Genomic DNA, 27297 nt, shown 5'->3' on the forward strand with positions numbered 1-27297 from the left:
GTTTCAAGAAAGAAAATTAAACACCTTATGCAATCTGAAACTTTTTTGTTGGAATTATTAAAGTCAAAACCTGAACTAACAAGTCAGGTTCAGCTGCTCATTCTCCAGTAAGTCAATTAAACAAATAATAGCGTAAAGCTTAAAATTACTTGTTCAATGTGGATGCATTGGGAAAGGGAGCAAAGAAATCTATTAACTCTCTCAAGGGCATCTTGGTGGTGTTACCATGAAACTTTGGACAGTATCTATGTATAACTAGGCAGCCCTTGTCAAGGTGTGGTCCTGTCCATCACCACTGAGCTCCAGTATCTGTAAGCTCATTGGACTAGTTGTTAGTCTTTCTTTGAGAGCAGATCTGTGCTTCAGCCTTTCCCTTCTCCATGCATGGGATTCCTGAGGGAAAATTCAATTTCTTAAGGAGGTGTCTTCTTAACACATGTTCTCTTTCAGGACAGTTATAATATGCTATTGTATTGTTTCTCAAACTTTGAATGCATCTAAGCTGCAGGTAGATGTGCCAGCTATCCATTTCTTTCCACTCAGCTGCAAATCTATTTGTTTTTTGGATTCTGGTGCTGGGTAGTGTGAATAGTTTCCTTTGTCAGCTGGTCTAATGTTAGGCCTCACAAACAGTGTAATAAAGTGACCCTATGAAGCAACATAAGCTGAGAGAGGTACTGGGGCAGTGTTTGACTTTTGTAGCACTGTAACCAAACTACCTTTTGTAAATAAGTTATGAAGAGGGCGTATTGACTTAGGCCAGGTTCAGAGGATTCAGTCTGTGTAGCATGGAGTGCATGGCTAAGCAGACACGTCTATGTCATGGTGAAACACAATGCATGGAAGGAGGAATTTTCACACTCAGACGCCTTTCTACTTTCCCCTTTTATTCAGTCAGTGTCCTCAAAGGATGGTGCTACTCAAATTCAAGGTATATCTTCACTTTTCCCCTAGTTTTCTTTCCTCTCCAGAAACTCTGTCACACATTTCCATAAGTATACTTCAGTAATGTCCAAGGGGTTTATTAATCCAAATAATGTAATAACCAAAACTGATCATCTTTTAATTTTCTGTTTAGGAATCTACCTTACACTGACAAATTTTAGCAGTACCTCAGGCCAGCATTCCCACTGATTGAAGTTCTCATCATCCCACACCAATCCAGGGATACAAGGACTGCTTCTGTAAATCTACATACCTCACACTTCCAATTCTTCTGCCGACTCACTTCCTGCATTTAACTCTGAACACTTCCCACTTCCAAAGATCCATTTGACCTCTTATGAACCTTCTTTACCTGTTGTAGGCTGCAACTTCCCATACCTTTTTCAAAGAAATCTGAATTTCAGCCATGTGGGATCCTCCTCCTATCCTTTAATACCATTGTTTTGTCTTCTTCAGCTTACAGATGGTTAACCGAGCTTTTGCACTGTCTAATTCTGAAAGTTCCAGTATCCTCATGTTTAGTATGTAACCTCCTTCTACTTGTTTTTGAATTTGGTATTAACTCTCCTGTGGTTGATATACTGTGCACCACAATAAACTTATCTGGGGGTCAGAGAACAGAACAGCCACTATATTAAACATAGAGTTTATGCAATGGTAGAACACGCCTTTAATCCTAGCATTTGGGAAGCAGAGATCCATATAGATCTCTGAATTCAAGGCCACACTGGGAACAGAGCCAGGCATGGTGGCACACACCTTTTGTCCCAGCATATGAGACCTCATGTTTTTGCTTGGGAAGGACACACACTTTTAATCCCAGGAAGGAATATAACAGGACACAGAAAGGTATATAAGGCATGGGGAAACAGGAACTCATGCTCTTAAGGCCTGAGGACCAGGAAATAGAAGCTTTTAGCAGCAGTTCAACTGAGACCCTCTGGTGTGAGGACTCAGAGACTTTCAGTCTGAGGATTCATGGAAACAGATTGGCTCAGGAGTTGGTGAGGTGAGGTTGACTGTGGCTTGTTCTGTTTCTCCAATCTTTCAGCATTCACCCCAATAACTGGATCTGATTTTTTTTTAATTAATAAGACCATTGAGAAATTCATTACATTCTCCCTCTGCAAATAGTGTGACACATTATTAGTTGCCAACCAACATAGGTCAAGATGTGGACTCTATCACTGGAAGTAGGTGTCAATGATTGTGGTAGCAGTCATTACAGGCATACTCTACAGCACAGTGTGAGTTGTTCTCTAATATTTCATGTGTAAGAGAATCTTAACCTTGAGAGGCTGAGGTGTTATAAAAATATTATTTTAGAATGTGTTACATTTGTTTATGCTGTAGAACATTTGTTTAATGATGCACTGATGTGTTACATTCTTTTATGTTGCATTTGTTTAACTCTATGAAGCTGGCTTACTGCGTCTGTCTAAAACACCTGATGGTCTAATAAAGAGCTGAATAGCCAATAGCAAAGCAGGAGAAAGGATGGGTGGGGCTGGTGGGCAGAGAGAATAAAGAGAAGGAGAGATCTGGGAGAAAAGCTGGAAGAAGAGCAAGAGGACAAGGATAGGAGAATGCTAGGTACTGGCCACCCAGCCACACAGCCAGCCATGGAGTAAGAGTGAAAGTAAGATTATAGAAGTAAGAGAAACGTAAAAGCCCAGAGGCAAAAGATAGAATGGGATAATTTAAAGTTAAGAACAGCAAAAGACAAGACAAACTAAGGCCAGGCATTTATAGTTATAATAAGTCTCTATGTGTGATTTATTTGGGATCTAGGTGTTGGGTCCCCCAAAAGAGCAAAAACAACCAGCAACACCAAGGTAGGAAGATTGTCACATATTTAATACCAGGACTATGTCAAAAACAAAACAAAACAAAACAACCCAATCAACCAACCACTCAAACAGAAAGAAATAATTTTGAGGATGTAATGCTAAAGGCTCCCTTCTAACAATTCTGTAGCTATTATTACTTTTAGTAGAATAGTACAAATTAATCCTTATATAAATTGTATAAAGTTTCAATTACCTCCACTTAAGAATGAATAAACAAAAGTCCAAAGAGCCTAAACCTGGTCCATATCTACAGAACTGTATCCAAACCCTGTGTTGTATCTCATACTTAGTTACACATAAGGATTTTATTACCTTGATGACAACAATGAGATCTAACACATATTTTTAATTCCTGAAATACATAGGAATTGTATTGGATTAGCAATCTGGAAAAGAAGTGTGCTATCTACAATGAGCATTCATGCTGAACTGAGCTTCTATGGAGGTTCAGGACCAAATTGAATTACGTATTTCCCTGGGAAACCTATTTTATTACTGTTTATACTTTCACACAAAAGGAACAAATTGGAATGCCTAAAACAATTACTAATTTTCTGTCATCCTACAAATGCAGCGGGTCAGGGAGGAAGCGAGTCTGGGTTTAGGTAAAAGTTAATTTCTACTAAAATGAAGGGAAATACACTGGCAAGGAAGCAACAGTTTGTCTTCTCCCTCATTATCTGGAGGTTTCCCACTAGTACTTTGACACCTATTTCTCTACAAATTCTTTGGAACATTATGTCATTAACACACAGTGACTGCTGGCTAATCACTCTCTTTTCACTAGAGATGTTTGTTTGTTTTTGTTTTTATGGATAAAATGTAAAATGTATGTTTTTATTTTAAAAGTATAATGATCCAACACAGTAAATCCTTTAAAGGTGTAGGTTCAAATGGCAGCTTACAGCCTCAAAATGCTCAATTTCTGGATCATTTTAGAAAGAGATATGTTTTAAACCATTTAGGGAGCCCATTATGCTAAGCTACATTTTAAAGATTGCATAATTTGATTAAATTGACATTTAAATGTCAAGTACTTTTCCAGCATTTCCTCTGTCATGATTGCTCACTGCTGAGACACTCTATGCAATTAGGAAGGTTTTCTCTCTCTTCTTTTATAAATGGTTCTCTCCAACCTCATGCATTAAAAAGTTCCAAAGCCAGGCTGCCTCCTCCATAGAGTAGATTGCAGGGTACCTATGGTTGACTGGTTACATCACTAGAAATGTTAATATTTAATTATATAAAACATCTCAGAGAAGGAAGGTTCATTTAAGCAGCTGAGTTATAGACCTGACAGATTCTAAATGTGGGAACTGCTGCTGTGATATGATTTCTTAGAAATGCTGTGGTCGTGGAAACTTGAATTTACATTTCTAATGTGTATCTAATTTTAAATCTGTCTTATATGGAGTATTGTAAAGATATCTTATACACACATATACACACACACCTCCTCATATACAGATGAACTGAAATAGGATCACATAGAAATGCAAATTAAATGTGACCATTTTGACATTTAAAATTAGAGGAGATGTCAATGAACTGATAGTTGGAAAAAGTAGTAATGGGGCTTTTGTTAATCACTGATAGAAACATGAATTGACAGCCTGACTGGAAGTGGCAATCAGTTCTTTGGAGGCACATCTCTCAGTGTGTCTGTGAGAGTATTTACAGAGACAACTATTCAGGAAGAAAGGCCTACCCTGAATGTGAGTGCACCATGTTGTGGGTAGGGTCTGGGACTCCTTAAAAAGGATAAGAAGAGAAAGCATGAACATCAGCACTCATCTCTCTTTGCTTCTTGCCTGAAAACTCAGTGTGATCAGCTACTTCCCACTCCTGTCACAGCAGGAGCTGCTTCCATTATTGTGTGTCTCCTTGATGGACTGAGTCCTTAAACTATAGTCTGGAATAAACCTTTCCTGTCACTTATTTAGATATACAAACCAGAAAATATGTAGTATCCCCAGCTTACTGATTGACAACCTATAAGAAATATAATTTATGGCTATTGATGATGAATCCTTGGAAAGGTTCTAAAAGATATTCTCATCTCAGTAATTTAGCAATCACCAGAAACTAGAAATAATTTAACTTTCCAAACTGAATTGCTTCACAGTGGTTTCATAGTTACATTTACAATATGAATTCAAATTAGGAAAGAGTAGAGAAAAATATGATAATTTCAGGAAAAACCAAAAGATCTATATATGTGATTTTTATATATTCCTTTATAGCTTCCACCTTACAGCAAATTTACTATAATAGTCACTAATTATAACGAGTATGAGATGCAAACTTCCAGAGATAGTAACAATCTCTGGTCTTAAGCCCAGAACTTTCCCAACACCTCTGCTGCAGTGAATCATGGGCTACAAAGTTCTTCATGCCCAGAACTGATGACTGGGAGATGAGATTTAGTCTTCCATAGAAACAGTCAAGGGAAGATGGTTCCAGAAGCAAATAAAAGTTATGAAGGTCAGGGCTAACAAGTAATTTGTGTAATGTTTTGTTTAATTAAAGTTTTCTGTACTGTTTGGTTGTAAGCCCACTAGGACAGGGCCTTCTATATGAATCTGTCTTCAGGATCTTATATAGAACTTTGATATTAAATATTAATAAAAATTAATGAAGCAAATATGATTTAGAATATTCCTCAATGCATCTATTTGAGTATAGGTTCACAGACTGTTTTTTATAAATAATGAAACACATGTACCCAGATGTTATTCCCAGAATTGAAACTAAATAGTAGGGTCTGTGAATCTGGTTAATTACCCAATTAGAGATTGAGAAAAAACATGAAGGTAAAATGAAATCTCAGGCAGGAGGATACAGGTGGAGGAGAAACATTCCTGGTTTTCACAAACTTCTCATACATTAATTTGAGGCTAAAATAGTCACTTTTACTGCTGCTGTGACAAAATATCTGACAGAAGCTATTCAGGGAAGGGAGGGCATTTGTTTAGGCTCCACATCTCATGGAACAGTCTATCACAGTGGTGGGGAAGGGATGGTCCAGGGGCATGAGTGAGCTGGTCACATTGCTTCTGGTACCAGGAAGTAGAGAGATAGGAATCTTGGTGCTCACTTTATTCTTTTTATTCAGTTTAGGATATAAGCCCATTTGTAAGTCCCTCTCATAATTAGCACAGTTCTTCCCATCTCAATTAACACAATCTAGGAACTCCATTGATATGGACAAAAATTTCTCTCCTAGGTGATACTACATCCTGTCCAGTCGACAATGTATTCACCATCACAGTCAAGAATAGAAAGCCTGAATTTTTCTCCTTCTTTAAAACATTCCTACTTTTGGTAGAGGAAATGAACTACATGAAGCTCCATGGCCCTATTACTATCAAAGTAGACTGTTCAAATGTAAAAACTTTCTAAATGTAAAGTCCCAGGTCACAGTGTGATTAGCTAGATAAAAATCAGGGAAAAGTCTCTGTTCCAGGAACACACATTCTGCCCCATAGAGGAGGCCTTAAAAATGTGTTTTTTGAGACAAGCTGCCCCAATAGCAGCCTTTACTCTGCACGTCACCCTCTACTTCTGTTAAAAAAGCTGGATAAAACATGGAATGGAACAGCTCAAATCCAGGTGATGTTTAAATGTACCTTATCCCAGACATTCCAGGTGAATGGGAGACTCTTCTGACCACCTGTGGAAAGAGTGAACTGCTCCACAACCTGAATCTGTTATTGTTGCCCAGTCCTGTAGTTTCTCTGTGATATGATAGATTGATGATTTACCTACTCAACCCTTCACATTCTTCTTGTAAATGTGGAAGGCACCTGACAATGAGCCAACCAATACATCAATACAAGAAACAAGTGTCCAAGGAAACAAGCATAGAAAGCGAGTTGGTAGGTGGAATAACTTGATTGCATACCGAGAATTAGCCCACTTCATGATTTCCTTAACGGTATGAAAAAATTTTGCTCTTGCAATGAGAGGAGGGACTTGGTTTGGAAAAGTGCTTGGCTATATTTATATATTTCTGCATTCATAAGTGTATATGTAACAATAATAATCAAATGAAGAGAAGCTATTAAATTGAGAGGTAATAAAGAAGGGAATGGGAGGTTAAAAGGAAGAAAGGGAAAATGGGAAGTGATATCTTATATTTTAACTAAAAATGTATTTTAAAAAATGTAGGCAATAAAAAAAAATGGCACACCTAAATGGCACAGAACTTGTGGGAATGGTCAACCAATGACAGGTCCAACTTGAGACTCATACCCGGAGAGGGAGCCCATGCCTGACACTTCCTGGAGGGCCAGGAACCAGAGTCTGGATAGCACTAAGACCTAGGATAGAACCAAACATGATCAGAGAAAAAAAGTCAAAAAATAGTTAATGAAATGATTCCTAATGATACTCTGCTATACTTGGAGACTAGAGCTTAGCATAATCATCATCAGTGAGGCTTCATCCAGCACTTGATGGGAGCAGATGCAGAGTCCCTGCTGGGTATGTCTTTCTGTAAGCTGTGAATATATGTTGTCCCTGTTGGTTAATAAATGAGCTGCTTTGGCCTATGACAATGCAGCTTAGACGCAGGAAATCCAAGGAGAGAGACAGAAAGAGGAAGGTGGAGTCGGGGAGACACCAGCCTGCTGCTTAAGGAGCAACATGCCAGCAGACCAGTAAAGCCACGGAACACGTGGCAAAACACAGATTAATAGAAATGGGTTAATTTAAGGTATAAGAGCTAGCTAGCAAGAGGTCTGCCATAGACCATACAGCTTGTAAATAATATTAAGTCTCTGAATAAGTGGCTGAAGGGATCATGGGGCTGAGCGGGACTGGAGGAACTTGGGACCTGCGAAACCTTCTGGCTACAAGTCCTACATCCAAACATTAGATGGAGCTCAGAGAATCCTGCAGAAGATGGGAGGATGTCAGAGGGGTCAAGGACACCACAAAAAAAAAAATGGCCAACAGAATCAATTAACCTGGGGTCACAGAGACAATCAGGGAGCCTGTATGAGTCTGAACTAGGTCTTCTGCGTATATGTTATGGTTGTGTAACTTGGTTTCTTGTGGGGCTCCTAACAATGGTAGCAGGGGCTGCCTCTAACTGTTTTGACACCTTTCTTCTTACTAGGTTGCCTCATCTGGCCTTAATATGAAGGAATGTGCCTAGTCTTATGACTTGATATGCCATGGTTGGGTGATATATCTGGGAGACCTGTCCTTTTCTGAAGGGAAAGGAAGAGGAGTGGACCTGGAGAGAGGGGAGGTGAGGGAGAGGAGAGGAGAGAAGGGAAATTGTAGGATTAATATATGAGAGAAGAATAAATAAAAAAGAAAAAAAGTGTTTGTCTGTCAAAGACCATTTATTGCTAATCTCCAGTGATTGCTGCATAGACACATGATTCATCAATGTTGCATCTTAAATGTTTAAAAGAAAGTCAGAACCTTGCAATGTTAAGAACAACCTCACACTTTTAAAATGTTATTCCCCCAAATACTGTTGGCTATAAAAGATACTGGTCTGAAGGTTAGATTTGACATAGTTTTGCAGTTTAGTGCTCAGAATCACAAGATTCTTTCTAAGGTGGCAGTGAATGCACATTTCAATGCACTAAAATTTAAGTACACTGTACTACTTCTAAAGAATTCCAAAATAAAAGGGCCCGAGTGAAAGACTAATTGGCAGGTTTTTACACCATTGTGAGCAAAGGCAATTTTGAAGGATATTAGTTGTTGAGAAAAGGACAGTATAGAAGATGAAACTATCCACATTTTAATTTCAGTAGTGATTGTTTGGAAAAGTATCCAGGCAAATAGAGATCTTTACCTAAGTGGCCTTCGTTGCCACAAAGCCAAAAGCCCATTGTATTCCCTTGTAAAGTACAGACTGAACATCATCTGTGTGCCTTGAAACTGTATCTCTTTACTCAGAAACTTCAAGAAGAAAAGGTCCATGGGTGCAGAAGACATCACTAGTGTGCAAATCACACCAATCATGCATGCTTATGCAAAAACAACTGTTAAAACTACCAGCCTCTTGTGACATGCCATGAGGGCTAATGATCTGAAGTGATTCATGGCAATGCACATATTTAGTCAGCTTGCTTTTCCTTGGTGATCTCTTTCCAACACTCATCAAATTTAAAAGCAAACACATGCTGAGGAGGACTACTGGAACTGGGGAGATGGCTCAGTGTTTAAGAATATGTGATGTGCTCTAAGAGCAAAGGACTTTGCTTCCCAGCAGTTATGTCCAGTGGCTCACAGCAGCCTGTAACTCCAGCTCTAGGAGACCCGATGTCTTCTCTTAGCCTTTGTGGCCACTCATACACATGTAAATGTAGATCTCCTTAATACACATAATTGAAAATAAATCAAATAAGTTTTTAAAGGATTTCTGGTTTGAAAGCTATGCTTATCAAAGTTGGGGAGTCCTAATGACAAAGCAAAATGTCTTGTGGAAGGACTTTGTAGCTACAGAATTCCTCTGAGTGTGCCTAATTTTAGTCAGGGTCCTAACAGCCACAATCACTGATAGATAAAATGAAGGAACCCATTTAGTCATGCTTGAATAACTGAGTAAGAGTCAGAACTTTGCAATGTTTACTGACTATATAATTTAAACAGTGAGTATAAGAACTCTAGCAAAACCCGAAGTTTATTGCGTCTGCTATAGAAAGCTATATCGTACAATTAAGCTGTAGTTACTCAACTTAATCCCATGTTTAGTAAAGAAGTTAATGTTTTAAAGAAAAAAGTTCAGTGACAGTGTTAACATGCCTTTCTTCTGGAAAGCTTTGGATGGATGCTCAAAGCTCATTCACGCCCAGCTCCTCACCTGTGTCCCCTGGCAGGTTCCAAACTCATAAATAGGAGGCTGATTGAAATCAACAAGAATTCTGTTCAAGGTGATTCAGCAAGCATGCTTCCTTTACATCTCAGTAGCTCAGAGTGAGCTGCCAAATGAGTGACAGAATGGAAAGGTGAGTGTGTATGTTCCTTCTTCCATCTGCATCATAGCTACATTCAGCCCAGGCCTCTGGATACATTCCTCTAATAGCATTAATTAGCTAGGTCTAATAGCATTAATTAACTAGAGGAAAGGAGAGGAGAGGAGAAGAGAGGAGAGGAGAGGAGAGGAGAGGAGAGGAGAGGAGAGGAGAGGAGAGGAGAGGAGAGGAGAGGAGAGGAGATAGAGTTCCTCTATCTCCTCTACATGCAAACTAAAATCTATCACCTCTACATGCAAACCCAGGAGCACATGCACATCAAGTAATTGTTTTTGCCTACACCTACAGTATTCTGTATTGTTGTCATGGACAGAAATTATTTTTGTTGTTGTTTAAGACCTTCGAGATCATTCCCGTCTCTCTCAAACACCCATCTGCCTACTTTCCACTTACTCCTATGACATGTACTTATGAAATTATCACAACACTTTCCCAGGGTCTTAAAAAGTGTTTTTCCATTATACATAGGCTGTTAGATGATGTGAAAACAGCATGGCTTTGGGGGACTGTAATAAATTTAAATAAAAAAACTAAATGTTCTATTTTGTTTTAACCACTAGATTATACTTAAGAATTATTAAAATCAAAGAAGCTGAAAATCTAGTTGTTATTTGAGATGCATACATTAATAAAAGACTATAAATAAGCTACTTTTTTTGACCACATAATAGGTATTTCTTCATTTTGTTTTCTTTTTCTGGACTGTCTCAAAATTTGTATTTAATATTTGTGTTCCACACAAAAGAACTTTATTATGTCAGTCTGAGACCCTCTAAAAAATTCAGAAAAATTTTCATGCACAACTAGAGTTCTTGCCTATGTGGAGAAAGACCATTCTTGTGGAGAAAGAAATTCATAGAGTTTCATAGTATTATAATATCATGCCCTTTATCCGTTATGCTTAAATAACTGCATTTGAATTTGGGTTTCTTATTTTGGTGTTTGTGACAATGTCATTTCCTGTACGCTCCTCTCTTCAGACACTGCTGCTTTTCTAGATCGCATTTGCCACTGGTGGCAGCTTGGCGATCAAGCCTTTCCAAGAGGGAGGTGAATGGAAATGACCACACATATTTTACTTACTATGTTTGTTTGTTTTTTTAATTTTGAAAGCTGAATTTGGTATTGTACATTGTTAACTTCTCATTTGCCTAATTTATAAATTAAAATTTACCATGTAGGAAAACACAGTACCCATCACAGAATTTGGTACAATCCAGGTCTTCTAATGTCTAGTGGAGTGTTTAATATATTCTTGAAGACCATGGGCACCAGCATAGACACTGAACTCTACAACCTATTCCAATTCAGTAGCTTCTGTCTAGTGTTCTAATTGATAACATGCCTTCTTTTTAATTTATAATTTGAGAATTTCATACATGAATGCTATATGTGCAGTAGTCTTACATATTTTTCTCCCCCCTCCAACTCCTTGTATGTTCTCCCTACTCCTGCTCAGTTCATGTCTTTTTCTTTTTTAATTATATATAATTGTAATACACACATATATACAACTTACTGAGTCTATTAGTTTTGCTTTTATGTGCATGGGTTTAGGGCTGATCCATTAGAATGATAACTTTTGATCTGGCTTATACTACTACCTAAAGAGTGAAACATTCATCTCAGAGTTTCTTGGTTCTCAAAACAAAAAGGAAAAATATGGACAGTTATGGATTTTTAAGAAACGCTTATTTTTATTTATGGGTATGTATATGTCCCATGTGTGCAGATATTGACAGAGGACAGAAGAGCACATTGGATCCCCTGGAGCTTGAGTTATAAGCAGTTGTGTGCCATCCAACATGCGTGTTGGGAATTGAGCTCCAGACCTCTTAACTCTGTATTCTTATTTCCACCGAGGAGAAAACATATTAACTCCTAGCCAAAGGGAATGTTTTCCCTGGAACTCAATTGTAAATTCCTGTCCATGGACAATACAGTAGATGCAAATACATATAGGTGCTGTGGGATGGTCTGTATGTCAAATGTGTTGCTGATTGGTCAATGAATAAATCACTGATTGGCAGTGGCCAGGCAGGAAGTATAGGCGGGACTAACAGAGAGGAAAATTGAGAGAACAGAAAGCTAGAGGGGGAGACACTGCCAGCCGCCATCAGGATAAGAAAGATGTAAAGTACCGGTAAGCCACAAGCCACGTGGCAAGGTATAGATTAATAGAAATGGATTAATTTAAGCTGTAAGAACAGTTAGCAAGAAGCCTGCCACGGCCATACAGTTTGAAACCAATATAAGTCTCTGTGTTTATTTGGTTGGGTCTGAGCGGCTGTGGGACTGGCAGGTGAGAGAGATTTGTCCTGACTGTGGGCCAGGCAGGAAAACTCTAGCTACATATAGGGAAACTAATAACACAGGCAATGTTTTCAGTAACATGCTTACAACAAATGCCATGAACAGAATGAGCAGGGGAATCAGCATAGTAAGTTCCAGAACCTTTTGTTTTGACCATCATTTCTCTGAAAATCACCAATGTAGCATGTAGCAAACACGCAATTGTTACTTGTTGGCAGTGCTCAGATGATGAGACAACACAAGCTTTATGATATAATCTAGAATTTTTCATAGAACACAGCAACCATTAATCAGAATATTTTTAAATGATCAATGTACTATAACCAGTTGTGCATGAGAGCACTGTCAAATCAGATCTTGACAGTGGATTTAAAGGTTTAGGTTCAATTTGAAAGTTTTGATGTATATTCCATAATTTTCACAAACATGAATCTCATGGAATATTTTGCCAACTTAAAATTTATGAAATTTTTCTCAAGTCCTTTCCAAAAATAGTGTCTTCTGTGAGGTTACTGTGATGAACACAATTTAGCACAGCCCTCCTCATAAAGGGATAAGTCTGATGTGCTCACACATTCTCATTCCCTTCTTGCAGCTCTGCTCCCTGCTGATCCTCATAGTCTTAAAAGTTTTAAATTTTTTGTTACTTCAATGGTGTGGTGCCCATAGGCTCATGTGTTTGAATGCTTGGCCCATAGGGAGTGGCACTGTTAGGAGGTGTGGCCATGTTGGAGGAGGTGTGGCCTTGTTGGAGGAGGTGTGGCCATGTTGGAGGAGGTGTGGCCATGTTGGAGGAGGTGTGGCCATGTTGGAGGAGGTGTGTCACTGGGGTGGGCTTTGAGGTCTCATATGCTCAAGCTAAGCCCACTGTGCCAAACAGTTTCCTCCTGCTGCCTGTGGATCAAGATGTGGAACTCTCAGCTCCTTCTCCAGCACCATGTCTGCCTGCACTCCGTCATGCTTCCTATCATGATGATAATGGACTGAACCTCTGAAACTCTTAGCCAGCCTCAATTAAATGTTTTCCTTTATAAGACTTGCTGTAATCATGGTGACTCTTCACAGCAATAAAAACCCTAACTAAAGCAAATAGTTTCTAGCAACTTTACATTTCTATTCTCTTCTGCTTTTGCATGTTTAAAATATTTTGTGCTCTCAATAAGCATATATTAATAATTCCTGAATTATTTTCCCTGAGTTATTTAATGGCAACTCCATTAAATAAAGCTTCTTGTTCTTCCCCTCCTGATTATGCAGGAAAGAATAATTTATAGGTAAAACTGGAATCTATAAGGCAAGACTGTGTTTGTCCTTTGAGTTTGAACTGATGAATAGTCAATTAAATGTATTTGGACCATTTTTCTGTACTATCTTATAACAGAAACTACTTAGTATATAAATTTGTTTTGAGGTCTAAAGATCAAAATATTTTTTATAACCTCCCCTACCCCATGAAATATAATATCTCTTCATGTACTTACACTGAGTTAGCATTTACCTTGATAAAGCTATTTAAATTAAATGTGATTTTTTTCTTTTTTGGAGCTTTATATGAAAATTTCTGTTTTCATGTTGCGTTACATTGTGTGTACATACTGTTTGAAATTTCATGAGTAATGAGGAATGGCCTGAGGCTAAGTGCACTTTAAAATCTGGCTTGCAATGATTTACTCATAGTTAATTCACTCAAAGACTTTTCCATTTAAACCAAATCGAAATAAGACATATCAAATAGTAACCAATGTATTTCTGCACAGTGAAGGAAGAATGTTCAGGGTGAGCATTGAAGTTGTCTTTACATTTTTAGTTATATTTTTTTGGCACTGCAGTATGTGCTATGGGATGTTCTCTGTGCTGTAAATGTGTTGCTCTGATTGATTGATAAATAAAACGCTGATTGGCCAGTAGCCAGGCAGGAATATATGATAGGCGAGACAAAGAGAGAGGAGAATTCTGGGGAGTGGAAGGCTGAGGCAGGGAGACGCTGCCAGCCACCGTGATGAGAAGCAACATGTTAAGATACCAGTAAGCCACGAGCCACATGACAACTTATAGATTAACAGAAATGGGGTTAATTTAAGATATAAGAACAGCTAACAAAAAGCCTGAGCCATTAGGCCACACAGTTTATAAATAATGTAAGTCTCTGTGTGTTTGATTGGGTCTGAGTGGCTGCAGGACTGGTGGATAAGAGAGATTTGTCCTGACCGTGGGCCAGGCAGGACCAAGAAAACATCAGCTACAAATATGGGTACAATACATTTCATTCTACCTTTCCTATGTTTCTGCTGATGTCAAACAATACTCACATGTGTGTAGGTATGTGTGTAGACTCTAGGCTGATGTTGAATGTCTTTCTTAATTGCTCTCCACTTTATATATTGAAGCAGTCTTATTGAGCAGGGAGCTCACCATTTTAGCTAGCCTGACTAGTCAACTTGCTTCAGGTATTCTCTGTGTTTACTTTCGTAGCACTTGGATTACTGGTGATGGCCACGCTCATCTGTTTTTTTTTTTTTTTTTTTTTTGTGGATGCTGGGGATAAAATTCTGATTCACATACTTGTGCAATGAGCACTTTTATAGGCCAGGCCATTTCCTCAGGCCCCAAATCCTACATCTTTGACGTAAGCCAGAGTGAAACTTAGATCCTCATGGTGAAAGCCATGATGGGGTGATTGAATGATTCATGTAATGAAGAAAGAATGCACAGGGTACAGGTAACAGTTGTCATCACATTCTTTCTTATAGTTTTTTGATACTGCACTGTGGGTACAAGAAATTTCATTCAACCTTCTCCCATGTGTGAGATTCAAATTTGTTCCCATTATTTTGCCATTTGGAAGCAATGCTGCAATGAATAGTGGTGTGAGTATGCACTGTTGGAAGGAAATCTTCCGAATGGATCCCCAGTGGAGGCATTTCTGGATCATTATGGAAGTGTGTGTACAGTTTATGTTAGATATTTCTTTGCATAAGGCTTGATAAGGGTAATTTCTCAATAGAAGTATATGGAAATCTTTGTTTTCCAATAGCCATACTCATTAATGATTGTTTACTGGAGAGATGAAAATGCCTTTGATTTAATTTGTATTTCCCTAATAAATTAAAACTTTAAGAGGGCAAATACATTTAAAATTTCTATTAACTATCATTTATCTATCTATCATTGATCAACCAGTCAATCATCTATCATCATCTTTCTATTTATGTGTCATCTATTTATCATATGCATATTATCATTGTCATCATCATCACCAATCTACCTAGCTATATATCTTTCTACCCATAACCAATCTACTATCAGTCTATTTGTCTGTCTGCATAGCTATCAATCATCCATTCATCTATGCATTATTTATTTATCTTATGATGTCTTGTCTGCTCAGGTTCTTTCCTTAATTTTCCATTGTTTTTTCTTTTTCTTTTACTTTTGAGTTCCTTATTATGTTGAGATGGTGATCTTTTGTGCTTTACATTAAAAGTACGTTCTCCTAATTTATCAGTTAACTATGATTTATTTAAGCCATTGTTTTATCTTTTAAATTTGTATGTAATTTTGGTTAACCTCCCTCCAAATGGCTTGACAAAAGCCTGCTGACGTTTTTATTAAGTTAAGTTCATAAGTTAATGAGAAAACCCAATCTTCATAACATTTGAACAGTCTAATGGGGAAACAAGGATGTCTTTCTACTTGTTCAAATCTGTTTGGCACCTTTCAGCACTGATTCATTTCCATTCGAAGGATTTTGCACATTTTGTCTCAATCCAAATTACTTAATCTTTGCTGCAGTTTATAAACGGATTTTCCTGCTTCACTTACACCCCTTTAAAGTGCATAGGAAAACCCCAGTGATCATGTGTCTGCCTCCAGTCAACCCCCAGGGATAACATGACTGCCTCCAATCCACCCCCAGTTATCATGTGTCTGCCTCCAATCTTTATTTGGCTCAGACTGATGTTTTGAAAAACAAATTTGTTCATTCTTCTTTCAAAATTATTTGAATTCATTTTTCTTAAGATTAATTGGAACAACACAGATATTCATTTTCTGGTCCAGATAGCCACTCCTCTACCAATTTTCCTTTTTATTTGAACCTTGTATCTTTTCCTATGTGACTCACCATTATATTGCTACCCAGTAAATTCTTGGTCACTTACCTGGATTCAGATCTAAAGTTGGAAACCTCAAAATTATATTTCCCAATTGTTAATTAATTTAAGGCCTTCTTTACACATGCCCATAGGATCTACACTTCTTTGAAATCCCTACAACTGGAGTTAAACAGTATGTTATAAAGTTATTACACAGTAAATTCATGGGGAAAAGAACTGTAAAAGATTTGCTATAGTTTTATATCTTACAGATCCTGCTTGAATGAGGATCAGGTCAGTTTTTAAAAGTAACTAGTATTAATTTGTTCTGATTTAGGATGTATTATAGTTATTGCTAGGGGAATAATGAATTTGATATAAAACACATTTGAATAACAATAAAATAATCATTGTATCTTAAAGATCTTCTGCTGATATTTAGGTAGACATTTTCAGAACTGACTATAAACTAGTATTTGTTTTAGTTTTTTTAATACAGCAAACACCCTTTGAACATATCACAGCTAAAATGTTAAATGACAAATCCACCTCAATTTGCCTGATTTAACTTTAGCCTATTAATTTTTATCATTTAATACAAACAGGTACTCAATAATAATTTTCATGTGGGAAATTAAGCATGATACAGAACCTTTTATATTGCATTGCACTGAATGGATTGATTGTGTGTGTGTGTGTGTGTGTGTGTGTGTGTGTGTGTGTGTGTGTGTGTGCACTAGTGAAGACCAGAGGACAATTTACTAGAGTTGATTCTCTCTTCCCAACATGTGGAGTTTGGAAATCTAATCTCTCTGGCCCCAAATCTGATGTTAGTTTTTTATTAAATGTGTTTCAGAAAGCAAACTTGTTTTTTAAAACAATTAAATTTTTTTCAAATGAACTAAAACAATTTAGAAATTTTCGAAGAAAATTAAATGAAATTTTCACCTCTGTTTTAAAATGTTTGTTCTCTTTCAAATTACTTACACTATTTACCTATTGGTTTCTGGAGCTTTAAGATAATTTTATTAGAAGTTTACTTAAAATTCATAACATGTCCTCAAAATCCGGTACACCGCTTTAGCGGATGCTTTATACTCTAAAGTCTATCATTTTCACGGCAGTGTGAATTCCAATGCACTGCTATTTCCAGTTTGTACCATTCTCGACTGTTGGAGACTCCAACCTCCGTGGTTTACCTTCAGGTACTATGCTTCCTGTTCACACATCTTATGAGGAACGTTTTTGTAAGTTTCTGAATCCATTTTCTGGAATAAGTCGAAATGAACAGTTTTATTAGTTGGGGGGGGGGAGGTGATAGTGGTTGTGTGTTTTTAAAATCAGACTATTGTTTTCCAAAACAATGGCAACAGGTCAATATCCATCCATTTACTCACATGTTTCTGTTTGACATTGTATATTAATATCAATAGTCTGACTTTCCTTATTTTCCCGACTTTCCTATGATTAAGTGTAAAAAGAAAAAATCCCCTGTGGATTCAACTTAGAATTCGTTATTGTTTCAGCTGACTGATATTGGGCAAATAATCTCTCTACTATATCCCTTTGTTTCTTATCTTTAATGATGATAACAGCACAAATATAATAGAACCAGCCGGGCGGTGGTGGCGCACGCCTTTAATCCCAGCACTCGGGAGGCAGAGCCAGGCGGATCTCTGTGAGTTCGAGGCCAGCCTGGGCTACCAAGTGAGTTCCAGGAGAGGCGCAAAGCTACACAGAGAAACCCTGTCTCGAAAAACCAAAAAAAAAAAAAAAAAAAATAATAGAACCAAATATACAAAAGCAGCCACACCACTGGTGTTAATCATCCCTCTTGTGACAATTTTATATATAAATAAATTTACATATTATAAACATATAAAATAAATAAATATATATAAATTTAATATCTAGTAATATATAATTTATATTAATTTTATGGGAATTTATTCTATTCTTTTCCCCAGCTAATTACAATTATTATAAATATTTCTTATTCTTTGGTTTCCCTATTATGTTGATTATTTTTAATATTTTTATTTGGTGTTCCAATTTTATATAACATATATATTGTATATCCACTCAGTTATACTTATCAATTTACTCTTTTTTTCCCTGAATTCCTCTACTGTCATCTCTATAAGTTGTATATATAATTTTATTTTCATTTGTTTTATTTTAATTAATTAGACCTCACTAAAACTTATCATTGAAGATGTAAGATAAAATTAGACAAAATATGCCGGGCGGTGGTGGCGCACACCTTTAATCCCAGCACTCGGGAGGCAGAGCCAGGCAGATCTCTGTGATTTCGAGGCCAGCCTGGGCTACCAAGTGAGTTCCAGGAAAGGCGCAAAGCTACACAGAGAACCCCTATCTCAAAAAACCAAAAAAGAAAAAAAAAATAGACAAAATATTTATACAAGTATGCAGGGGACTGCATAAATATATTTATTTTGTGTTAAATCAGTCTACCTGTGATGGTTATGTTTAATTATTTATTTGACCCTATCTAGAGGCACCTTGGAAGAGTTTCAGTGAGGGATTGTGTGCATCGAATTGGCCTGCTGTAGGCACGCCAGTGAGAGATTTCTTAGTTAACAGAAGTGGGGAAGCACAATGAGTATACAGAGGGCACCGTTTCATAGACCGGGACCTACATTATATCCTGTGCTTTGTAGGAAGTGGGTGGAGCGTAAGTCAGTGCATGTGCATTCATTACTCTCGGCTTTTGACTGCGGTTATAATTCCTGTTTTGATTTCACCACAATTGTAGACTGCAAGTTGGAAACACAGTCAAAAAACGCTTCATACCTTAAAGTTGCTTTCTGTCAAAGTGTCTCATCACAATAACAAAATGAAACCAGGGCACTACATAGTGAAGGATATTAAAAGTTGCAGTGTTGGTTCTAAATGTGTATTTTTTTTTCCGTTTTTTGAGACAGCGTTTCTTTGTGTAGTTTTTGTGCCTGTCCTGGATCTCGCTCTGTAGCCCAGGCTGGCCTCAAATTCACAGAGATCTGCCCGCCTCTGCCTTTCAGGTGCTGGGATTAAAGATGTGAGACACCACCGCCCAGTCTAAATGTGTGTTCTTATGAATCTCATTTTGTGTCTCCATCATGTATTACACAAGTAACACTTTTCAGGTAGAACGTGCTAAGTAAGGTTCAGTCTACATCACTGGTTTCCTTACATTACATTTGAGGAGTTTAAAATTATGTTTGCTTCATACTTGCTGAAAGTAACAAGTACCTGAAATAAAATATTGTTTCATAATCACATGAACACACATACAAGCCCATAATACATGCAAACACATGCAGATACATAACATTACTCTATAATGGAACTGAATTCTTTTTTTTTTTTTTGTTTTTGTTTTTGTTTTTCAAGACAGGGTTTCTCTGTGTAGCTTTGTGCCTTTCCTGGAACTCACTTGGTAGCCCAGGCTGGCCTCGAACTCACAGAGATCCGCCTGGCTCTGCCTCCCGAGTGCTGGGATTAAAGGCGTGCGCCACCACCGCCCGGCGGAACTGAATTCTTGACCAATATGTGATATATATTACCCTGATATAAAATATTGAAATACTTTGAAGCAATGCAGTTGCATATTATAAAACTCTATGATTGTTTTGAGCATTCTGGATCTCATGAAAGAGGATTCTAAAGAGATATACTATGGGGAACATTGTATTAGGTACCAACTCCTGATGTGTAAATGCACTTCCAATTGCGGTCAAGGATTTACTCATTCAACAAAGACATCTGAACATTAATATGTGCCAAGCGCACTGATAAGCATAGAAGATAGAGTCTGGGTATAAGCAAAGTTAAATAAACCACTGTAGCTTATGTGATAAACCCTGTGATCAGAGTCATATAGTATGAATGGTGCCTAATGCAGTCCTCTGAGATCAGTAAAACACTGTGTCTGAATAGCATTCAAACACAAGCCATACCAAATTGGGAGACAAATTTATGGAGCCCAGTGAAAAACAAAGATCAAGGCCATAGTCTAGAATAGCATAACTTCCCAGGTAACTCAGAACTCAAATGAATGAACAACAAGAAACCAGCCTTTATTTATGCCACACTAAAGAATTTGGCTTTAATCAAAAATTAAATAGTTCACAAATATACTTGTAGTTCTTTGTAAAACTGTAAGTAAATGTTTTGGAAGAAACAAAGCTTGAGGCAGAAAAACAGTGAGGAGTAAGTACATTAGTTTGCATAACAGTCGATGGTGCTCAGAGTATGATTATATTGGTAGGGTGGAAAAGAAAAGTTGCCTTAGCATATGGAAGGCTTATATTTTAAGGACAAGACAAGAGAAAAGCCCACTAAAGCTCAGTCCAGCTTCTGGTCTGAACATCTGGGTAAATGTCAGCCAGCAGCAGTATATAGACATCTGCTGACAAATAAAGAGAAAGTAAGACAGAGATTCTGTTCAGGACTAGACAGATTCATTGAAATTTTGCCAGCATCTGTCTAACTAATAGTCACATGGGATTTGAGTACTTCTGTTGGCAGTGAGGCTTAAATATGGAGGAAAGTAATTGGACCACATGGGACTGTAGCAACTAATAGGAATGATCTACTCTGGTTTAGCAAGATGTGCCTGGCATCAGCTTTCAATTGCCAAAGCAATTGTCACACTAATTAAAGTAGAAGAGGACGATATGACAGAATTTGGAAATATGTTCTAAAATTCAAGTGTCACACCAGAAATGAGCTGACTCCTGTCTCTTTTCTGCAATTATGTAATAAATCCATCATATACAGTAAACAGTTACCAAAAATGTTTCTGTTACTGTGAACTTTGACCGAGTTCCAGTGATGGTGGCATCTCCCATTAGTAGATGCACTTGACATGTGTTGGCAATACTGTGCAACGAAACATCACATTTCTGGGCATTGTTAGAAAGAATATGATTAATATAGAGTTTTTAATTCATTAATTTATTTTATAAATATTTATTGCATATCTTACTAATTTCTATGCAATGCTCTAAGCACTAGAATTAAAATAGTGGATGAAATAAACACCATCCCTGTTATCCTGAAGATATCTGCAAATAAGCAAGCTAGATAGTGATAAATGTTATCACTATCTAATGAAGTATTAGAAATTGGAAAATGAAGAGGATTTCAGCAATTAAGAAGAGCAGGAGGTGTGAGTTATGATAGAGAGAGTATCAGTAAGAACAGTGGTTTAGGAAAGTCTCTTTGATAAAGGGATATTTGAGCCAAGTAAAAGCTGAGGGAGAGGGCCATGAAATCACTTTAGGTAGAGTTACCAATAGTGCAGGGCTTCATCAAGATATAACAAGGTAAACACTTAAAAGAAAAAATGTCACTGTCATTATACAACCTACACCTTACACAGGAAGCAAAAAAGAGAAAAAGAAGGCACTAATGTGAAGAAAAATTACAATATTTCTTCTCACATAGCAGATTAAAGGAAAAACAAAACACCTAGGAACTGAAGCAAAAGTGTTACCCATGTATCAATCATCTCTAATGACACAGCAAATGGACAGTCACTGAGTTTTTACTTCTGCTTGGTTTTTAGTCAGGCCATATGCTACCAACACGCTCTAGAGAGCATAGCTGGTTTCCTGAGTAATCCAACCAACTAACTGAAAGGCTGTCTTCGAAACTGAAGAGCAAGTTTGATGTAGACAAAAACAGTCCTGGGAAAGGATGTGGCTTAATGGTAACCCTCCGATAAGTACTTTCTCTACGTATTGCTGAAAGAAGAGAACAAAAGTCCCCAGCATACAAATGGTATCCATGAAAGAAAAGAAAGCATTGTCATTGCAGCACTAATAAACAACTGCAGAAACAGGCAGGAATGAACAAAACCTGGTTATACACCCAAGTCCTGTGATATATTTGAGAGAAGTTGAGGATAGCAGCACAGGTGACCAGAACAACACGGCAAGTGCAGGAAATTGGTGGTTCTTTTGTGCAAAGATTTGCAACTAACTTTACAGCTAAATGCCTGCCTTCCAAACATTAGATTGTCTATGAATAGCAGTTGCAGCTGCAAGCTAAAGAATCGTTATAGCATGTGTGGCAAGGAAGCTTTGTTGATAAATAGGGTTTTCGGTCGCACCTGCACATGGATCATAATTAGTGTCTAGTATCATCATCAAATATGAGACAACAATATGCTATGTGCATAGTGCTATTCTCATTTCCACAGCAAATATGATACCTCCATCATCTTTGCTTTAGCGATAGATTACACAAAGGAAGTTTTCCTTGGTTTCTGCAGTATACTTGAGGCCAAATGACTTCCATGTTATTTTAATTAAAGTCTCCCCTTTTGTCTTATTGTAAATCAGGACCATGTAACTAGGGAAAAAGACCTAAATCTGAGTGTCAATGAATGTCTGGGAGAATTAAAATGACCTCTAACTTCTCCTTGGTTCACTTGCAGCCACAGGACTACACTCTCAACCCAAGACCTCCTTAAGCACACAGCTTCAGAAGAGACAAGAGATGTCACAGTCTTTCATTAAATTTTTACAAAAATGTCTCTCCCTTTGACAACTATTCTGATGCTAAAACTACAATTTTGCAGACTTACTACATTAATTATATGCCACATTAATACATTCTCATTAGTCATTTAACATTAACATAATTAAATTATGTTTTATGCCTCTAGAAGTCATTAAGAACTTCATTTGTTTGAATATAATATCAATACTAATGACAAATGAAAAATAGCTGTTAGGTGCAAAATCAGTGGCATAGTAAGCAGAGACCTTACACAACGGATTATTTTTCTTATTTCCAACACAACATGCTGGTCTGTGTGAAAAGCAGAGAAACTTCCGGGTTTAAAATAACATCTGTTTTTCCCCCAACTGCACCAAATCTTTTCCCATTTTATCAGTTTCTATCATGCTCTTGCCTCAGGGGGAAACCAATGAAATCTATATTAATTGTTGAATGGATAAATGAATGAACAAGCAGAGGTGCTAAAACTATTCACAATTCAGACCGTCTTGTTACCGGAGTCTACGCTGGGAATCATTACAGACAGGCTTCTGCAACTTTAGGCATTCTCTCTTCTAAAATATGCCCTTCCTAGTCATCTTTCACTGCCTTGTCTTTTAGCCTCTCTCTTACATCTCAGCTTAGCCAATGGTTGTTCTTCACTAATTTATCTCTAGAATTTCTTCAATAACTTCCCTTGTAGTAAATTTTTGAGTCTAAATCTGTAGATAATGGTGATATGTGTGTGTTTAAGTACTTTTATGGAGACAAAGAGGAAAAATCTACAGTCATTCATAACTCTTTAAAGGATGCTGCATCCCAACACAAAGGACCTGTGATCAAGGCCATTTTCATATTATCTCCCTATGAACTTTATAGTGTCCCTTTGCAGTGCTTTTTGTTTTTTTTCCCTAGAAAATAATAAAGTATCAAGTATGCTATAAAATATGAAAAATACCTATTTCAGAACATAAAATATGTTAGTTGAAATAATCTTTTCTGAAATTTATTGGATATGCACTTTTTAACAGAATAAATTTTGAAATCTTTTTTAGGTGCAAATATTTTTATTTTTTTTATTTTTTTTACATAGGGGAGAGCGCGAACGCAGTCCCCCACTACCACAAATTATGCAGTTGAGTTTCCCGCATTTGGGGAAATCGCAGGGGTCAGCACATCCGGAGTGCAATGGATAAGCCTCGCCCTGGGAAAACCACCTTCGTGATCATGGTATCTCCCCTGCCAGGTAAGTATCGCAAATATTTTGATTAACTAAATTTTAGTAAGAAATGGTATGTAGCAAGCTATATGACATAATTTATGTGTGCTCATATTATACACATGCTTACTGTTATTAAACTTCAAGGGTCTTAAAGAGACTAAATTTACTTGGATGTACACAGACTACATTGATGGAACACACATATAGAATGCAACTGCTGTATCCACCAGAACTTTATTTTATTTCTATGTTTAAGGGAAATGGTTAACTCTACTTGATAATCATTTATTGAGCTCTGTTGTTAGGCTCCTTGTGAGTATAAGACTTGATATATAATAAAAGTCTACCATGTTTTCATGGTAACACTCCAATGGTGGATAAAACAAACAGTGTAGGGGCAGAATCACAAGTCAAGGTCATGTGATCAAAGTGCCCTTGGGATTTAGGAGAAGATTCAGAAAAGAGTAACATTTAAATTCTAAGTATGAGAAGCAAAAACCTATGGGGATGGGGAAGAAGTACACAGGAAGGGACCAGTCAACCAGGTAGTAGAGGCGGTCAACATTAAATTTCAGACAATGGCAGGCAGGTTGGGTCCTTGGAGAAATAACACAATTTCTTCAGAGTAGGTAAAATGTCACTGTCTTGTCTTCTATGGCATTTCAGAGTATCCTCTTGTACCTACAGTACAGCTGGGATTTATCAAGGGTTTAAACAAGGGATACAAACTAGATGCAAGACTGCATATTTATGTGACATTGAAGTTTTTAGGTGTCACTCGTCAGATGTAATTAGTTCAAATATTCAAGTCTCTGGAATTTGGCTCCTGGATTCCTCACTTTAAAGGATGTCATCCAGCCAAGAAATCAGTAGAGCAGAAAAGCAAGAGAAAACAAAAGAACAAAATTCCCATTTTCTGCCAAAGACATAGCTATTCAGTAATGAACCCAGATATAGTTATAAAGAATAAAAGACATCATGACAGCAACAGTGCTCTCTATGCCATGAGAGATCAGTTTCTTACAAGTTAGGAAAGAAGTGGTTAAATAATATTGTTTTTTTTTTAAAAAAGACAGCAACATTTTTATTTTTCCAAATCAGAAATACTTTGAGTAGCAAGAAGGCAATATTCCCCCCCCACTCCAGCCTCACATATGCTTATGCTCAAATAAAGTTTGGCTGAAGAGAGCACATTCAGTAAAGATGCAGGTGCAAGCTTGGCTTTGGGACAATGACTGGTAGACTCCACTATGTCATGTTGCAAAGAGGTTGTAAAATTGTCAGAAATAAAATTCTATAATCAGGCCTGTCAAAAAGGTAATGCACAAAATTAAAAACAAACCAAAACCAAAACAACCTCTCAAATATCTGAGAACCAAACAGTATTCTGTAAGGCTAGTGTGCATAGAGAGAATATACAGGTATTATTTCCTAAAGTTTTCAGTTCAGCTTAAATATAATGCTTTGACTTTTGGAAGATGAACATTTTTCTATGGGATGACGAAAAGCTGCAATTTAAGGCGAAATCTGATTCAATTCTGTTTAGCTATCTAAACTCAGACAAGTCTCTTTGTAGACCTTAATCTGCAGATGCCACATCCATTTATAAACTGTGACAGAACAATCATGGACAGTACTTTTTACTGTTGTTAATAAAAACAATAATGTAACATCATCAAAAATTTTCTATGCAACATGTCAGCCATTCGTTGTATCTGTTCCCTAAGTTACTGAAATGGAATCGTGTGCTGAAAGAATTAGACTATAAATTTTATTTCACTTTAATTAAATTAGAAGAACTGATACTCAGTGTAGACCATAGAATCTTTATGAAAATGTGTTAGGAAGCATACTAGAAACACTTTGGAAAACAGTCTGTGCTCAGAATAATTTAAGTACCTGAATATGCCTTTTGAAGTATAAATTTTATGAAATCTAATCTTATATTCCAAGTTAAAAAATCATTCAGTTAATATATGTAATAAAATGAACATTATTTAAAAATATCTAGTGCAAAGAAGAGATTTTAAAATCTTTCATTAATACTGCTTATTGGATGTGTCATGCTTAATATTAAACATTATATTATGTTTTCTTAACATATGATTAGACTACAACATTGTAATTTTACAGTCTCTCTGTGTGTGTGTGTGTGTGTGTGTGTGTGTGTGTGTGTGTGTGTGATGCATACACATGTCTTTGTGTTAATGTGTTCTTGTGCATGCCCAAAGTCAGAGGAAGGTATTGGGTATCCTGCTCTGGGACTCTATCTTATTCTCTTGAACACATTCTCTTACTTAACTTAGAGCTAGGGTGGCAGCTAGCAAGCCCCACAATTCTTTTGTGTCTGTCTTCTATAGCACTGATGTTAGAAGTGAGTCCACCTGGCTTTTTTGTAGGTGTTAGTGATTGGCACTCAGGTTTTCATGCTTGGGAGGCAATCACTCTTACCTACCGAGCCATTTCTCCAGGCTCCACTATCGTTTTTTTTTGTTGAGTTTAGTTAAAAGTTAATAACATGACTTTTCTTGTTTGTATATACAGAATACATACCTACACTGGAAAACTTCCCTCATCCAGAAGACATAGCCAACCATTTATACTTCAAGTCTTCTTTTGAAAAATTCTTGATATTGAAGAAAATTAACACAATCCATTATTATTCTATAAAGGAATGCTAAGAATGATTCTCCCCACACACTCTGTCATAAAATGTCAATGTTACTAACCTCCAAATGAGAAAAGAGACAAGTCAACCTTCTCATTTAAAGATGAAGAAATGAAAACCAAGTTCAAAAAATGTGCATTCACATAGCAAAAGAGCAGCAATAAAATTGACTGGCAGATTAACTCACATAATTTAAATATTTATTATAGATGTTGATTGTGGTTCTTTAATAACTGTGCCTTTATTAAAACTGAACATTATCCAATATGTGACTTCATTTTAATCCCTAGAAAAGGTCACAAAGATTATTCTCCATCCAACCTTGACACCATTGCTAGTGTGTGGAGTGTGTGTGTGAAAATTACCAAGGTTCTGTGAAAAAGCCACACTATTTTTTATATTTTGCACATTTGAACAAGAAATATTGAGAAGTTTGTGGAATAAGCTTAATCTTCATATCTAAACTGTTTCAAATACTTATCTCAGAACTATGACTTTTATGCATTCATTCCCAGTCACTCTCAGTTGATCACATGACAGCTTTCAAGAGAATCCCTATCCGACTACATTATTTCATTTTTAGACATTGTGATTGGTTGCCACTTAAAACATTAAGTATCCTAGTAATGTCAGAAGGTACACTGATAAGGACAACAATAGACATGCTGAAGTAGAAAGGAAAAAGCACATGAGG

At 37.0% G+C, this 27297-nt stretch overlaps 1 protein-coding gene and 1 non-coding gene across 11 annotated transcripts in view; both read right to left on the minus strand.

Moving 5' to 3' along the window:
- Positions 1–27297, minus strand: part of Gria4 (glutamate ionotropic receptor AMPA type subunit 4) — a 371791-nt gene that overhangs the window by 255080 nt on the left and 89414 nt on the right. The gene's annotated exons all lie outside the window — the stretch shown is intronic.
- LOC128105704 (U1 spliceosomal RNA) lies at positions 23804–23967 on the minus strand. The gene has a single exon (XR_008216456.1). It is a non-coding gene; the product is annotated as a U1 spliceosomal RNA (small nuclear RNA).

The sequence above is a fragment of the Peromyscus californicus genome, unplaced genomic scaffold (assembly GCF_007827085.1).
Source record: "Peromyscus californicus insignis strain IS unplaced genomic scaffold, ASM782708v3 Scaffold_11__1_contigs__length_118956290, whole genome shotgun sequence".
NCBI lineage: Eukaryota > Metazoa > Chordata > Mammalia > Rodentia > Cricetidae > Peromyscus > Peromyscus californicus.